The sequence below is a fragment of the Rattus norvegicus genome, chromosome 10 (assembly GCF_036323735.1).
Source record: "Rattus norvegicus strain BN/NHsdMcwi chromosome 10, GRCr8, whole genome shotgun sequence".
NCBI classification, from domain to species: domain Eukaryota; kingdom Metazoa; phylum Chordata; class Mammalia; order Rodentia; family Muridae; genus Rattus; species Rattus norvegicus.
The window spans coordinates 104,810,282-104,826,389 of record NC_086028.1 but is presented as its reverse complement, the minus strand read 5'-3'; the positions used below and the strand labels follow the sequence as shown (position 1 = coordinate 104,826,389).

General features: G+C 52.0%; 2 long non-coding RNA genes across 2 annotated transcripts; one reads left to right on the top strand and one right to left on the bottom strand.

Moving 5' to 3' along the window:
- Window positions 1–1,657: 1,657 nt before the first annotated feature.
- LOC134480914 (uncharacterized) lies at window positions 1,658–2,874 on the bottom strand. Its single transcript, XR_010055913.1, has 2 exons — window positions 2,755–2,874; window positions 1,658–1,810 (listed from the first exon to the last, which is right to left on the bottom strand). It is a non-coding gene; the product is annotated as an uncharacterized LOC134480914 (long non-coding RNA).
- A 161-nt stretch (window positions 2,875–3,035) lies between these two features.
- Window positions 3,036–5,959, top strand: LOC134480913 (uncharacterized). The gene is made up of 2 exons (XR_010055912.1): window positions 3,036–5,533; window positions 5,666–5,959. It is a non-coding gene; the product is annotated as an uncharacterized LOC134480913 (long non-coding RNA).
- Window positions 5,960–16,108: the final 10,149 nt, after the last annotated feature.

The following is a 16,108-nucleotide window of genomic DNA, read 5'->3' as shown; positions in this document are numbered from 1 at the left end:
AGTGGGCTCTCTGTCAGAAAGGACGATCTTGCTAGAGGGAGGCATGGTGGGAGGAAGGCAGAGAGCAGGGTTCTGCCCAGCGGAGGGAGCTGGGATACTCACTATCCAGGGAACAGGGAAAAGAACTAACAGCAGCAGATGCTCCTAAGGAAACGGATGTTTTAAAGATGAACTGGGCTAACTCGGGAGCAGTGGGCAGACACAAACAGTAGGTGCTAAGAATTCTACCATGGTCCCCTAGGAGAATGCCCTGAGCTTAGCAGCAACTAGGCACAAAAGATCAAAAAGTGCTCAACTGCGGAACAGATGTGATGCCACACACCTGTGAGCCAAACCCTCGGAGTTGGAAGCAGGAAGACGCTGAGATTCCCGGACCAGCCTGGGCTATACAGAGAGAACCTACTCCAGATGAATGAAGCAACAGCAACGAAGAGTCAAGTCCCAATTACGTAAATGTGTGAGTGTGTGTGTGTGAGTGTGTGTGTGTGAGTGTGTGTGTGTGTGGTGTGTGTGTGTGTGGCATGTGTGGTGTGTGTGCATGTGTGGTATGTGGTGTGTGTATTTGTGGCATGTGTGGTGTGTGTGTGTGTGTGTGTGGTATGTGTGTGCATATGGTATGTGTGTGTGTGGTGTGAGGTGTGTGTGTATGCTGTGTGTGTGCACGTGTGGTATGTGGTGTATGTGTGTGTGTGTGGTGTATGTGTGAGGTGTGTGTGTGGTGTGAGGTGTGTGTGTGAGGTGTGTGTGTGGTGTGAGGTGTGTATACGTGTGCTGTATATGTGTGTGCATTTGGTGTGTGTTTTGTGTGTGTGTGTGCGTGTGTGGTGTGTGTGTTTGAGGTGTGTGTGTGTGGTGTGAGGTGTGTGTGTGTGTGGCATATGATATGTGTGAGATTCGGTGTGTGATGTGTGTATCTGAGGTGTGTGTGTGTGTAGTGTAAGGTGTGTGTGTGTGTGTGTGTGTGGTGTATGTGGTATGTGTGTGTGACCAAAAACACATTGGGCCAATGACACGTCTCAGTGGGCAAAGATACTTGCCACATATGTGGTTTGGATGACAATGGCCCCTGTAGGGTCATATTTTGAATGCTTAGTTCCCAGTAGGCGGAACTGTTTGGGAAGGATTAGGGGGTGTGGCTATGCTGGAGGTTTGCCACTGGGGGTGAACTTTGAGGTGTCAAAAGGCCACAGCAGGCTCAGTGTCTCTTTCTCTGCTTGCTGCCCGTGGATCAGGTTGTAAAGATCTCAGCTACTGCTCCAGGGCCATGCCTGTCTGCCTCCCATCACAGTGATAATGGGCTAGCCCTCTGAAGCCGAAAGCAAGCCCCCTGGGGTAAACGCTTCTCTTCAGCGCAACAGAAGAGTAGCTAAGACAGCCTACCAGGTACCTGAGTTCATTCCCTGGAACCCACATAAAGGCGGAAGGAAAGGGTTGATTCTACAAAGTTGTCCTCTGACCTCCATGCACATGCTGTGGCACATGCATGTGTGTGCATGCATGTGAGTGCACACACACACACACACACACACACAAAATAAAATCATAAAAGGAAACCAATACACATCGAGTGTGGCTTAGTGTTAGAACACTTGCCTAGCAAGCTTTAAGGCCCCGAGGTGCCTCCCCAACGCCTCAAAAAAAAAATATAGAAGTTAGGTTTTTGGGGCTTTTTTTGTTTTATTAATTTTGCATCTGTTCCATAAATTAGCAAAATACTTGATTGAGATTTCTTTCTTCCGGGGTTGGGGATTTAGCTCAGTGGTAGAGCGCTTGCCTAGCAGACACAAGGCCCTGGGTTCGGTCCCCAGCTCTGAAAAAAAGAAAAAGAAAAAAAAAGAGATTTCTTTCTTCCTTCCTTCCTTCCTTCCTTCATCAATAGGGGGTTTGTCTGTGTACCGTCCTTCACTGCCCTGGAACTTGCTTTATAGAGAGATGAGGCTGGCCTCAAATTCACAGAGATCTGCCTCCCTCTGCCTCCTGAGTGCTGGCATTAAAGATGTGTATGATCAAGCCTGGCTCTCAACTGATATCTCTCTCTCTCTCTCTCTCTCTCTCTCTCTCTCTCTCTCCCTTTCTCCCTTTCTTTCTTCCTTTCTTTCTGCCTGTCTGTCTGTCTTTCTTTTGTTTTTGTTTTTTGTTATCATTGTTATTGTTTGATTTCTCTGTGTAACATCCCTGGCTGTCTTCAAACTCACTCTGTAGACCAGGTTGGCCTTAAACTCAGAAATCAGCCTGCCTTCACCTCCTAAGAGCTGGGATTAAAAGCACTGGGCATCAATTAGACTTTCTGAGAAATAATAATAATAATAATAATAATAATAATAATAATAATAATAATGATGATGATGATTAAACATTGTATGTGCCTCTGTACATGTATGTGTGTGCGTGCATAAAGGCATGCACAATGAAGTCAGAGGTGTCCGATCCCCTGGTGCGGGAAACAGAATGAAATTCAGTTCCTCTGCCAAAACAACACAGGCTCTTGACCACTGAGGCTTTCTCTGGTACTGGGTTGTGATTTTTTTTTAAGGAATCTCTGGGAGTGGGGACGAGCGCTGGCCTGGAAACCCCACAGACTGAACTGGAGAAGACATCCTTACTTGGGAGAAGCTAAGAACTCAGAACTCAGTGCGTGTCAGCCTGATCTTCCTCAGCAGCCCCCAGGAGCAAACTCTCCTTCCCTTCACCCCATGACCTCATACAAAGAAATGGGGGTCCACGGCATGGGTCAAGGTCTTAGTCCTACACCACCTTGGCAGATCCTAGCTCCTCCCACCAAGCTGAGTTCAACATTCTTCTTTGTCTGTGTGTCTTCTTTGTCTGTGTGCCATCCTGCGGAAGAGGCAGGATGTGGTAGAGCAAGGATCATCAGTGAGCCAGGCTAATGTGGCTGAAGATGCTACTTCACTACTCTTGGCTGCTCTGTGCCTGAGGCTGGTGACTCTGGTCCCAGGAGCTCCTAAAATTGACTCAGTTCTTTCCAAAATCTTATCTCTTGAGAGAAATTGCCTGCTCTCCTGGCCTAAAGTAGCCCCCCACCCACCCAATTTGGAATGGCGGAATCTTTGTCCTTGTTTCTGTTGCTAGGATAAGCATTGTGCCCAAAAGCGGCTTGGAGAAGAAGGGGCTTTTTTGTCTCACAGGTTGCACTCCATCCATCAGGGCAGAAACCCGAGCAGGAATCTGGAGGCAGGAACTCAAGCAGAGGCCATGGAGAACTCTGCACACTGGCTTGCTCTCCATGGCTTGCTCTCCAAGCCTGCTGTCTTACAGAACTCAGGACCAGAAGTGGGCACACGCACTATGGACTGGGCCCCTCCCCCACCGGTCTTTTTAATAAAGGAATCGGCTCACTCGTCATGGGTCTGCCTGATGGAAGAAACTCCTCAGTTGACTCTCTGCTTTGTGCAGAGGACAAACCCTGGCCAGCACAAGCCCTGATGCAGCCAGTTACCCACCTCCCCAAGACAGCAAGTCCCTGTAGGTTTCTCTTATCTGTCTCTTCTCAGAAACTAGGACTTCGGAGATCCTACGAACCATTGGTTGAGGAAAGGAACTGAGAAAGGAAAACGGAAGAGAAGGAAAAGGAAAGGAAGGGAAAATGGAAAGAAAGAGGAAAGGGGAGAGAAAGAAGAAGGGAGGGGGAAAGAGAGGAGAAGGGAAGAGGGAGGAGGCAATACAGGAGGAAGAAGGAGGGAGGAAGAGGGAGAGAGGGGAGAGAGAAGGAAGGAAGGGAGTCCTTAACTCTCTCACCAGAGTCTTCACAGTCACCTTGAGCAGGTATAAAGACCTTGACCCAGGATGGGTCCTAGCTAATGTGTTCCTGCTTGCTGCTGGTGCCGACATCATTAATGTGACTGTCTTGTCATTATTATTATTATTATTATTATTATTATTATTATTATTTAGGAAAGGTATATTAGAAGGGGTAAATTATTTTTGTTGTAATGAGGCCAAGTGTGCATCCAGTTCCCAAACAGCCTCCATATTCCCAACTCCCCAGCCCCGTACTCAGCACTGTTCCCTTTGGGCACAGGCCACCCTCTACTCTCTCACTGGCCTCCAGTGATTGGGAAGAGAGGCAAGGACAATGGAAACAATCTGCAAAGGTTGCTGGGCCTCTGAGCACGCAGGGCATACTGGACAGCAGCAGCAGCGGGAGGAAGGAGTGGCTTCTGGTTAGGCTTGTCCCTAGACACATGGACTGTTTGGAAACACCAAACAGGACCTTCACCTAGGCCTGACCTTGGGGTCCGGAGGAGCTGGCTCTTGCAAGAAGTTCAAGTTTTCAAATAGAACTGGCCCCTCCCCCAGGCCAGTGAGGATCCCATGAGAAGAACCCAAGCTAAGGAGCTGCTCAGAGCAGGGAGGACAGAAGCCTCTGGGTACACAGGCTTGTCCTTGACTGCAGCAGCCTCCCTCCTGACAGGGTAGAAGATCTGAACACGTGCAAAGAAAAGACTGAATGGCAGCCCACGCACTCGTGCACGTGCTCGCGAACGCACAGACACACACACAAACACACACACACATACATTGCCATTTTGCTCATCAGAGCTTGGCTCTTTGCAAATGGGAGCCATCTTAACTCTGAAACATGGAAGGCTCTCCTCTAGTCTGTTCTTGTCGCCCTGTCTGCCCCAGCCCAGTTTGGCAGAAGAGCACACAGTTACTTCTCTTGGCCCAGCTGGGCCCTGTATAGACAAGCCACCTGTGTGTGGCCCAAGCCACCCAGTGTGGTAGATGTGAGGATGCTGTGTTGAGTGGACAGCTGACAAAGGAAGCCACATAGGACTTGGTTTCCCGAATTCTGTTCTCCAGATACGGATGGATCAGCCGTATCTACAGTGGCCTTTGCAGAACGCCCTGAAGACTTTTGGGTAACAGTTTTCTCTGAGATAAAAAACATTTCATAGCAGGACGGAGGTGACGCACGTACGTAAGTACGTACGTACGCACGCACGCACGCACGCACGCACGCACGCATGCACAAACTTCAGTCCCAGCACTCCAGAGGCAGAGGCAGAGGCAGAGGCAGAGGCAGATGGATCACTGTGGGTTTGAACCAGCCTGGTCTCCAAAGCCAGTTCCAGGACAGCCAGGGTTACAAAGAGAAACTCTGTATCGAAAATAAAAGCAAAAAGCAAAACAAAACAGAATTCATACCGCAACGGATCTCATTAAGCAGGAAGATAAACAACTAAAAAAACGGTGTCAAGAACTCGCTGAAACTGACGGGGTTCACTAGGCCCCTCCCTGCCAGAGGAAATGATAGGAACCCAGCTGCAAAGATGACTGTCAGACAAACTGAGATGTCAAGATACCGAGCTACAAGACCCGGAGACAAGAAAACTGCCCGGAAGCAGCAGGAACCTGCCCAGCTGCCTAGAAGTGTGTCAGACCAACCCGGACATCTGGACAGGACACCCTGAACCTGCCTGCGGGCTGCACAGTGCTCTCCAGATTCTCAGCTGTCACCCATGCTGGGGTGGGCCTTGATGACACAGCTGTTTGAGTCATGTCTGTTCCTGTAAGTGACCCTTCACCCATACTCCAGTGAAGTTCATTGGCTCACCCAGTTGGAGTTTGGTGGTATCCATACTTTGGTCTCTCCTGGGCTCCCTATGTAGGATGAATTGATAAGTGTGTTTCATCTCCCCAGGAAAGGTTTTGTCACCCGGAACAGGAGGATGACCAAAGTGAGTTGAGGACTGAGTGCATGGTCCTGGCTATGGGTAGCAAAGCAGGCAACTGAGTCACCGGTGTGTGCCTTATTGCTATGGCAACAGTCGCATGGTGCCCCCACCCGGCTCCCCACAAACCCTCCCCCAAAGCAGGGTTTCTCTGGGTAGCCTTGGCTGTCCTGGAACTCCCTCTGTAGACCAGGCTGGTCTCAAACTCAGAGCTCCACCTGCCCCTGCCTCCTGAGTGCTGTGATTAAAGGAATGCACCACCATGCCCGGCCATTGCGTGGTTCTTGTTATAGGTAGTGAGACAGCCGTACAACTGAGGCTGAGCCATCAGGATTAGGAGGAATCCCTGGAGAGCAGCTTAGAGGAAATTTTGCAACCCTCGAGAGAACTGCACAAGAATAAGGCTATTGGCAAGCAGTAGTGAGCTACCTGGCCACTGTTTGGTGTAGTTGGAAATGCATCTGAGGCTGAGAGGGCAGTCGGGCAAGACCTTGTTTGTGTGAAAGAGCAATGGCAACAAGAAAGAGGGATGTCTGTGGCAGTGTCCTCCCCCCTCCATGCTAGCCTGGTCTGGCAAGTAAGTAAACAGAGAATGGAGGTACTAGCTTGCCACTTCTTGCTTCTTAGGGTTTGAGAAATGGAAGGAAGAGAGAGCACAAGTTAGATCTGTGCTCAGAAGCCCTTCCTGAGACCCACAGACTTGGAACTCCTGGGAAGACCTGGAGAATGACTAGAGGAGAGTGGGTAAAGAGAGCCTGGAGTTAAAAGAAAGGGGGAAATCTGTAATCCAGGGGCTGGAGAGTGGTTAGGAGCATTGACTGATCCTCCAGAGGTCCTGAGTTCAATTCGCAGCAACCACATGGTGGCTCACAACCATCTGTAATGGGATATGATGCTACCTTCTGGTGTGTCTGAAGACAGCTACAAGTGTACTCGCATACATAAAACAAATAACTTTTAAAAACTTATCTGTAATCCAGCTGCAGACCGGGGCATTAACACTGGCCCAGTGCAAGAAACCATGATAGTAATTTGATATTCAATTCCTCGGCTGCTGGAATTGGGAGAGATGCTTGTGGGCCACAAGCAGGTAGGATCCTTCCTCAAGGCAAAGGCTGCATGACCCGAGGAGTGTGTTGGGAATCAGTCCCTAGTAGACTGGCCCATGAAAGCCATTAGGAATACCTGGTTATTTCTGTCTGAGTCCCCACAAGTATCAGGGGCTGGAGGCTTAGGGAAGAGGGACACACATTATTGAGGGAACTAGGGATAAGAGGAGCTATGTTTGAACCCCAGTTCAGTGGGCCAGATAGAACTGTGTTCACAGAGGAGTTCAGAGGAGTTCACCAGCAGGGTGCTCAAGGCTGGTATGACTGGCGTGGACCTTTGTGGCCTGGCTGAGTCCATTCCTGGGGCAAGATCTTTATAATGTAGGAAAGATCTTTATAATGTAGGAAAGGCTTTGGCAGACCCCAGTGACATATATATATGGGGAGAGAGAAAGAGAGAGAGAGAGAGAGAGAGAGAGAGAGAGAGAGAGAGAGAGCAAGCACGAAGCCTAGAGGAGACAGTAAAGTGGAGGAAGAGGTCTGTCTGCGTTATTAGAAGGCAAATGTGGTGGGATTTATATTGAATTGGAGTTCCTCAGGGGAGAAAAAAAAAACTGAGAGAAAGCCAAACTGTGCTGAGGAACTTCCGGTCATCTTTAAAATCTGAGAAGTTCACAGAAGACACCAGAGCTAGAGCAATGCAGGTGAAGATGACCAAGCACATTCCAAGGGTGAGTCATTGTCCCCCAGCATAAAGAGGGTACATTTTCCTCCAGCAAAAGATCATACCGGGGTAGACATAGGTTTGTCCAGTAAGAAACTCCCCAAAGAGCCAGGTCTGATCAATTAAGAGGCAGTAGCCACTGCGCCGACCCAGGGCCACCCTGACCCAGGGAGAGCAGGGCCATGTTCACCTCTGACCTTGAGTAGGTATGAGCAAATTAAGTCAGACCCACAGAGTTCATCAGCGATGGAGAGATGTAGAGGCTCTGTGAACTCCAGGGTAAGGAAATGTGACAGTTCAGAGAGAATGACTGAGGTCTACGAGGAGATAATTAAGCTAGCACTTCCTGTACGTGCCTTCTACCCAGCCTTGATCTGTAGAGGAAGCAGTTGGTTGATGCAAACGGATGAAACCTTTCTGTGCCCTGCTTGACCTTGTCCAACTTTAATGTCTTCTTAGTTGTGAACCTCTGGGGTCACCGGACACTGCTGAGAGTAGATGACCACAGACCTTCATAAAGCTTCATCAAGGTGATCTCTGTAACCCACTCAGTTCTGAGACAGTGGTTTGGGGTGTCACCTTGTCCTGCCCACTCTCTGTGAACGTTTTTATTAGGTAGATGGAATAATGCATTAACCTCTGGGTATTTTGAAGACTTGGAAAGCCATCGGAGAGACAAGCAGGTACAAGGGTTCTTCTGCCTGCCCACCATCCTCCAGAGGCAGTTAATTAAAAGGGAAAAATGGGGGGGGGGGCTGGAGAGATGGGTCAGTGGTTAAGAGCACGGGCTGCTCTTCCAGAGATCCTGAGTTCAATTCCCAGCAACCACATGGTGGCTCACAGTCATCTGTAATGGGATCTGATGCCCTCTTCTGGTGTGTCTGAGGCCAGCAACAGTGTACTCACATACATTAAATAAATAAATAAATAAATAAATAAATAAATAAATAAATACGGAAAATGGGTTAAAACCGTAGCCACCGGGGTTGGGGATTTAGCTCAGTGGTAGAGCACTTGCCTAGCAAGCGCAAGGCCCTGGTTTCGGTCCCCAGCTCTGAAAAAAAGAATAAAAAAAAAAAAAAAAAAAAACAACAAACCATAGCCACCAAGTTTAAATTCAAATTCATAGCCATGTAGTTGAAATTCCACATGGGTGGGAAAGTACTCTCTCAGGGGCCATAAGACAATTGAATGAAAATTCCAGTGCCAGGGGTGGGCAACCTCCTGTAAGTTGTCAGCCAGGGCAGCCCCTGAGGTCCCGTAAACCATAAAGGCTATTGCTACTGTGGTTGGTTGTACACCCCAACTAGATGGTAAGACCCAAAGACGCTGCATGTGCATGATTTGACTGCAGGACAAGGAGAAATTAAGCTGAGAGCGAACTGGAAACTCCCACCCTGCTGGCTGGCTTCGTGGAGTGGGGCTATGCAGGCTGCTGCTGGAGAACTGTCTCCAACATTCCTACTAGACAACAGACCCTACATGCTAAATAAAATGCTCTCACCCTTAGCAGGGTGTGCCTGCTTGTGCAATAGTGGCCCAGCTGTCATAGGTCAGTCCAACAGCCTTCTGGATGGATTTAAGGCCCGCTTCCCAGAGGAGAGTTCATATCTGGTATGGTAAACCAAGACAAAAACCTGTGGCTGGGGAGATCATAAGTCCCAGTGGGGGAAGCAATGTTTGTGGCTGTACTAGATGGATTTGATATGCCTGTTAAACTGTACTCTGAACATGTGCTTACACCCATAGATCTCTGGTGTTGTCAGGGTCACCTCATAACCACTGGTGAAGTGGGCAAGAACAAGTTGCCGCCACTGTGGCATGGTGGCCTATTTCTTAGGGTGATATCTGTCGTCATTCCTTTAAGGCTCACATAGTACCGAGGGGTCGGGGGAATGTAAGAACTGGAGGAAGGGGCAGAGTGTTGTGTGACAGTTTCCTCTGAGATTCATCCCTGTGGGAGTGTAGGGAACTCCTTTGGCAGGGAGATGAACAAGTAAGAAGGTGCACCAGGAAGTCCCTGAAACTGACAGGATTCACTAGGCCCCTCCCTGTCAGACCACAGCTGCAAAGAAAACACAATAGGACCTATGGATAGATGGCTTCTCTCTGTCATGCATGGAGCTGGCTTGTAGTACCCAGTGTCCTGGAAGTCTGTGGTAGAAGAATCTGCCTTGAGGCCCTCCACATCCACTGTGCTGCTTCTTCTGCTCCCAGTGGATCCCGTAACCATATGTTCTGCTCAGAAATAGCCCAATGTACCTCCTGCTACTGTGAGGCCTCTACCTTCAAGCTAGGAAAGCACCTAGGATTCCAGACTCAGGCTCTGTGCTTGGGAATGCCCCTGCCTCATCTCCATATTTCCATCGACTAGAGCCAATACCCTTCATCAATTAAGCTGTGTCTTTCTCCATGAGGCCAGCACAGCATAGATACAGAGAGAGTGAATGAGACATGTAGGTAAGGCCTCCAGTCCCTATTGCTGCCTCTGGAAGGTGTAGAATTCCATGGACTGGGGACTGCCATGGACAGACAGAGCCAGGATGACTTCTATCTATCAGGGAATGTCCTGGGGTCATCCGGTAGGTTCCCTCTTCTTCTTCTTCTCTCTCCCATGTCTGCTTTATGCATTACCCTTCCTGCACTTGGGAATCAGCTCGTGAACTCATCTGCTCCCTACACCTCATTAGTTTCACCTTAACAAACACAGTCAGTGCATACTCCTGCCTCCAATTCTGTGCCTGCTTCTCTCTCTCTCTCTCTCTCTCTCTCTCTCTCTCTCTCTCTCTCTCTCTCTCTCTCTCTCTCTCCCGGCAGCAACTTGAAGTTGTACCCATTGGTGTCCCAGCCACAATGAAGTGGAGGTGCTGAGGCTCCCCCTGACCAGTGAACAGTACAGCTTGGGGAACAGGGAGGAGCTGGCTCCTAACCACAGTGGCCCACGGCTGCAGCTTGGAGTTCATATGGGAAGGGTATGATGGTCATGATGCCTCCCTGGCAGGAGAGACAGCACAGCCCTAGACTCCTATCTACCAGAGGCTTCTGCTGTGGCGTGAGATGAACTCCACAAAAGGCACAGCTTTCTAGAGCCATAGGGTCAACATAGGAATGGAACTGATGGTGTGTGTGTGTGTGTGTGTGTGTGTGTGTGTGTGTGTGTGTGTGTGAGAGAGAGAGAGAGAGAGAGAGAGAGAGAGAGAGAGAGAGAGAGAGAGAGAGATCAGGATGTAAAATGAATAAATAAATTAATGAATGGAGAAAACAAAACAACAAAAATGGAGCGGCCAGGAGCCTTGGTGGGGGCGAGGTATGGATCTGCAGAAGGCCTGGCTGAGACCTTGATCTGCTTCAAAAACAAGCCCCTGGAACCCTCCCAGGGTGTGCTCAACTCTAGGATGACCTCCAGGAGATCTGCAAGCCGTCTCCTCGTGTGGTACATGCCTTCTGCTGGCCATCTGCTTATTAAGACTAGAAATTGTCCCTTCTCATCCATGAGGGGTTTCACCTGGCAGGCATGGTGCTGGGGACTAACCCAGGGCTTCAGCATACCTAAGCAGGCAGCTGAGCTGCACACATAGAGTGCACACTGATGCTCACACACACACACACACACACACACACACACACACACGAGTGCACACTGATGCACACACACAGAGTGCACACTGATGCACACACACAGAGTGCACACTGATGCACACGCACACACAGAGTGCACACTGATGCACACAGAGCTACACCTACCTGGGTTTCTTTGCAGCTGGCAAGAGTTTTCTTGTGGCCTTTTTAGCTGTGTGGTCAATTTCTCTGAGTGCTATGGTTGGGTCTGTCCTGGTGGGCTGAGCTTCTGGCCCCACAGTTTTGGCCAGACATCTACTTCTACCCTACCCTCAGTTGTATCTTACCTGTTCTGTGCCCTCTAAAGCATCCAGGGCTCCCCTTGATGGCACTTCTCCTGTTGCAAATGTGGCCTCTGTTCTCCTCCCAGCCCAGGGAGTAAGATGTGGGCAGCAGCTGAGTTCATTGTATTGGTGGAAACAACTCTAATTTGAGCAGAATGCCTGGCCAACCAGGCATTCTAGGCATACTACTAGGAAGTTTGTAGATGAAGGGCTAGATGACTGGACAGACTGACAGCAAAGGAAGGGTAGAGGAGGAGTCTGGGAGGAGAGTGGGTCTGTGCTTTTAAGAACTTTCCTGATGCTTCATCTGTGCTGGTGACACAAGGGACCCTGTAGTCACACCCTCTACAGCCTAACTGTAGCAGCTGCTGCAATGCCAGCAGCAGTAGGTTTAGTGGATAGAGGGGCATATGGGCAATTTCCAGGTGCAATAGGTGTAGGGCAGGGATCCTGCTGTGGGAACGAGGCTCTCCTCAGCCACTTAGCCAGTGTCCTACCTGCTCAAGTGTCAGGAACCTTGGTGTTATTTCATAGTGTCTCCCTTATGTCCCTACTATTCAGACAAGGATAGAAAAGCCCGGAGAAGCCCAAACCCTGCAGGGTGCCGGTAGACCCTTTGGTTTTGTTCCTCAGAACTGTGAAGCCTCTGGTGGAGTCTCTAGGAGCCAGGTCAGCCTCCTCCAGAAGCACCAACTCCTGACATTTCCCACATCGGGTCTGGGAGAGCCCAGAGCTGTCCTAAGGAATGCTTGCTCTTTCGCAGCCACTAGCAGCTTCTCTGCACCTCCCTGTAGGTGTGTCCCCAGCCAGGCTCAAGAGCTCCCTGGGTGGTTGGAGAGGAGAGAGCTTTGGCAGGTGACACCAGCCCTCACTTGGACACAGCCTGCCAAGTTTCATTTCCTGGCAACCATTTCAGAAGGGAGAGCAGCCTCTACCTAGCATGAAGTGAGAGTACCCTGGCTTCTCCTGTTCACTTCTTAAAGTATTTTGCCATTGCCAGCAGAAGGATGCCAAGATGGGATGGCTGCCTTGACAGTTAGCTCCCTCCTACACCTTCTTCAAGTCAAGGGGAAAGGGGGGGCATCAGCGATAGATCAGAAACCCTATACCAACACCATCTTAGAGCCCAGTCTGTTCTCTTGCCTCCAGAACAGAGAGGTCCGAGCTAAAGGAGGACAGAACTCTGGGCAGGAGAAGCCTACCGGTAGCGTTTGGGCACTACCATATAAGCAGGACTGGTCTCCAGGGTCCAGTGGGACACTGGGAGGAGCAGGAACCCTGTGGATGAATGCTAGACAATGGCGTCCCTCCTCTGGACACGCCTGCCTGTCCTCCCGCGGCCCTGGAGACTTTGGCATCGAGCCATTTTCCTTCTTGGCCCTAGTGGCGCCAGAGCTCAGACCCGCACGGTGCTGCGGTTGCCTGCTCCGCACCTGGAGACCGCAGCCCCGGGGCCACGCACCATTCTATGGCCCCAGAGAGGGCTAGTGAGCTGTGCACACAGTCACCATGTAGTGGGTGTGCCCAGGCAGCTTGACCTCTAGGGGATTCGCGTGGACAGGAGCCTCCTACTGGACATTGAGGCACAGTTGCGTCCTTGAAACGATTTGCGGCATCGCCCGCGGGCCTTCAAAACACGTGCACAAGTGGGCTGCGAGGCCACACGCCCAACCTCCCACCATACCAACAACTGGACTTTTTCCTCCTCTCTAGCCCGTGGTCCCCCTGGAGACCATTCAAGTTCGGCCGCACGGGGTTCAGTGGGGCACTCTGGACCCGCGCAGCCTCCCCAGCGCGCCTTGCCGCCCTGTAATGACCCACCACTCTGCTCCCGACTCAGCTCAGTGGCCCATGTCTACTATAAGCTGGAGCAGCGGAGCTTCTGCAGGTGCGCACAGGACATTGAGCAAGGAATCGCTTGGCTCTGGCTGTGAGGGGAGAGGCGACGAAGGTCGGGAGTGGAGCGGAAAATCGTTGTTTTTCGTGATGGGGGAGCGGCCCTAGGCTCCCAGTGGCGCGGGCGGGCGCGTCGCTTTGACGCCAGCCTTCTGGGCAAACCCATTCAGTGCTGGGCAGCCCAGGCGAAGCCGAGCCGGGCTCACCCCACCCTCTTGCAGAGGCTTGGGAAATAGGCGAAGTGGTCAGACTGGTTTCCGGGCCAGGATCAGGACCCACGCGGGCTGGCAGGCATTGGTGGGGAGGACTGAACCCCGAGGGTAGTGTACAGACAGGTCACCCCAGGGTTCTCTCTCTTCGACCCCTTGGAGTGAGACGAGTGCAGGCTTGGGGCTGGGGAAACAATTTTCAACTGTGGCTTAGTAGACTGGCCGCTCCCCGTACACGCTCCTGTGCCCAGCCCCCGCCAGCTGGGCTCAGCAATGTTGGACGAGCTGCTTCTAAGATTGGGGAGCATCACGGAGCCTGTGCTTTTACGTTGGCGGAGTTAGGGTTGGCTGGAAGAGTCAGTCCGGTCTTACCCCGCAGAAAGACCTCACACACTAGCCTCTGGCACCCCCTCTTTCTTCATCTTTCACTGTCCCTAGTCGTGGATACTCGGGAAAGCCTAGGTGAATGGGGGATGGGGACTCCCAGAGGGTCAATGAAGGAGGAAGGAGGGTCTCCAGAGTGGGTGTTCATGGCACCCACTCTTCGTCACCGGAAGAAATCCATCGAGAAGCTAGGAACTCTATCGCCAGGCTCTGGAGACCTGCAGACAGGAAAATGGAGTCTTGAGGAGCAAATTCCCTGTTCAGAAGTAGCTTAATATTTGACCCATAAAATTGGCAGGCGCCAGGGTCGTGGATGTTTCTGGACAGAGAAGGGGGTCTCTACCTCCCCTGACCCACCCACGGATCCTAGGTCTGGAGTCCCAGTGTAGGTGCGTCGAGAGAACGGGCTGAGCAGGCTAAGAGACTGAGGCGGTAATACTGTTATCCCAGAAAATGGAGTTTCTTAGGTCTGCAGGGGCCACTGAGCAGGGATGAGAATGGTCTGGAACGCCGCCCTTGTTGTGATTTTATTTGGGGCGGGGGAGTAAAAAACAACCCGAGGACGTGAGTTTATTTCTACTATGGCTGGAGAGACCAGTGACACACTCAACCCTATCAGAAAGCGAAGGACTCGGAGCTTTGAGGATGACGAGTCCTCCTTTCTGTTTCACTATGGGACCTTTTTTCCCGCAACCCCATTGGGCTGGGGCTGGGGTGCGGATCCAGCAGGGCTAGCTGGTGTGGCTGGGGCGGGGGTGAATGGGAGGGGGCGGCCCCGCCACCCTCGAGGCTGTGCGAGTGGCCAGCAGCACGCGGACCCTCCCTTGGGCAGGGGCGCCAACCACAGGGGAGGGGTAGGACAGTGTGCTGGCCCAAGGGGTCACCAGGCTCGGCGCTTAGCCTGGATGGGCTGCAGAAGCCCCCGCCGGCCCGCCGCGGCTTTGTCTGTGCAGCTAGTCTTTGGGAAGGCGCCAGCCGGGGTACAAGATGGCGGGGAAAGGGTGGGATCGCAGGCGCTCTGCACGCGTCGCAGCTCGCTCTACTCGCGCCATGGCGGGGGCGGGCGCCAGTCCCGAGGTCTCCTAGAGTCCCGGGCGCCCCCCTGCCCGCGACCCTGCATTGACCGGCCGCCGCCTGCGCCTCGCCGAGATCAGCCCGGACCCAGGCAGCTGCAGAAAATGGCTGCCAAAGCGGCGCCAGTCGCCACGCTGCCCCGGGCGGGGGGGCGCGCCGCAGTTCTGCACCCTGCTCCTTTTCCTCTACAGGGGACTCTCTTGAAGCCCAGACCCTCGAGGGCTAGGGGCTTAGGGGCGAGGGGGAGGGGGAGGGGCTGCTACCTGCAGGCGAGGGCTTACCAGGTTGGGGGTGACGGAAGACAATATTGGAAGGGCACTCTCCGTGTCCCCACCCCCACCAATATGTCCAGTGTCCTCTTGAGGTCGCAGCGCCCGGGTGGGGAAATGTTAATGGGGCGTTGACCTGGGTGACCGCTTGGACCGCACCCATCTAGACATCGCTACTTCCCCCGCCCCCACCCTCCAGACCTTTGGCGCGCCCCTGGTGTTGGAGAGGTCTGGCCAGTTCAAATGCTGCCCGAAGAAAATAAAAAAAAATAAATAAATAAAACAAATATAAAGCTGTGTGTGTGCAGACTACAGAACGACCCAAGCCCGGAACTCAGCCGAGAAGATCCGGGTGGATCTCGGGGCGCCATGTAACATAACCGCGGCGGTGCTCAGCAGGTGCGGAGCGCCCACCACCCTCACTGTGGGCGGGCGCACCCGACCCTGGCCGCCTGGACACTGAAGGGAGCCGCTGGACCGGAGGAGGTGCTTTTGGCCATGCCACCGCTGCGGGCAGCCAGTCTCTGACACCCTTCTTTTGCACCAAAGGGAGCCCAAATCTCGGGGAGGGGCACTTAGGTTGATCTCCACGCCCCAGCTAGGGGCATGATTTCTGGGTAGCATCTAAGGCTGACCAAAGAGAGGGAAAAATTGACCCTGGGACTACAAGACTGAGGTCTCAGAGAAATAAACGAAAAGTGTTAATAGAGGCTCGGTGGGTGGGGTTGGGCTATAGAGTTAAAACCCTTTGGCCTAGCCCCGCATATGTGTAGCCCCATGTTTCCCTGGGTCGAAAGAACCCAGGCTCCCAGCGGGCTGGACTGCACTGGGAGAGGTGTGTTAAATTTGGGTGTCTTTTTTTCTATCTGTAAGTTTCTCCTACTACCCCTCCCGGCAGCCGCTTT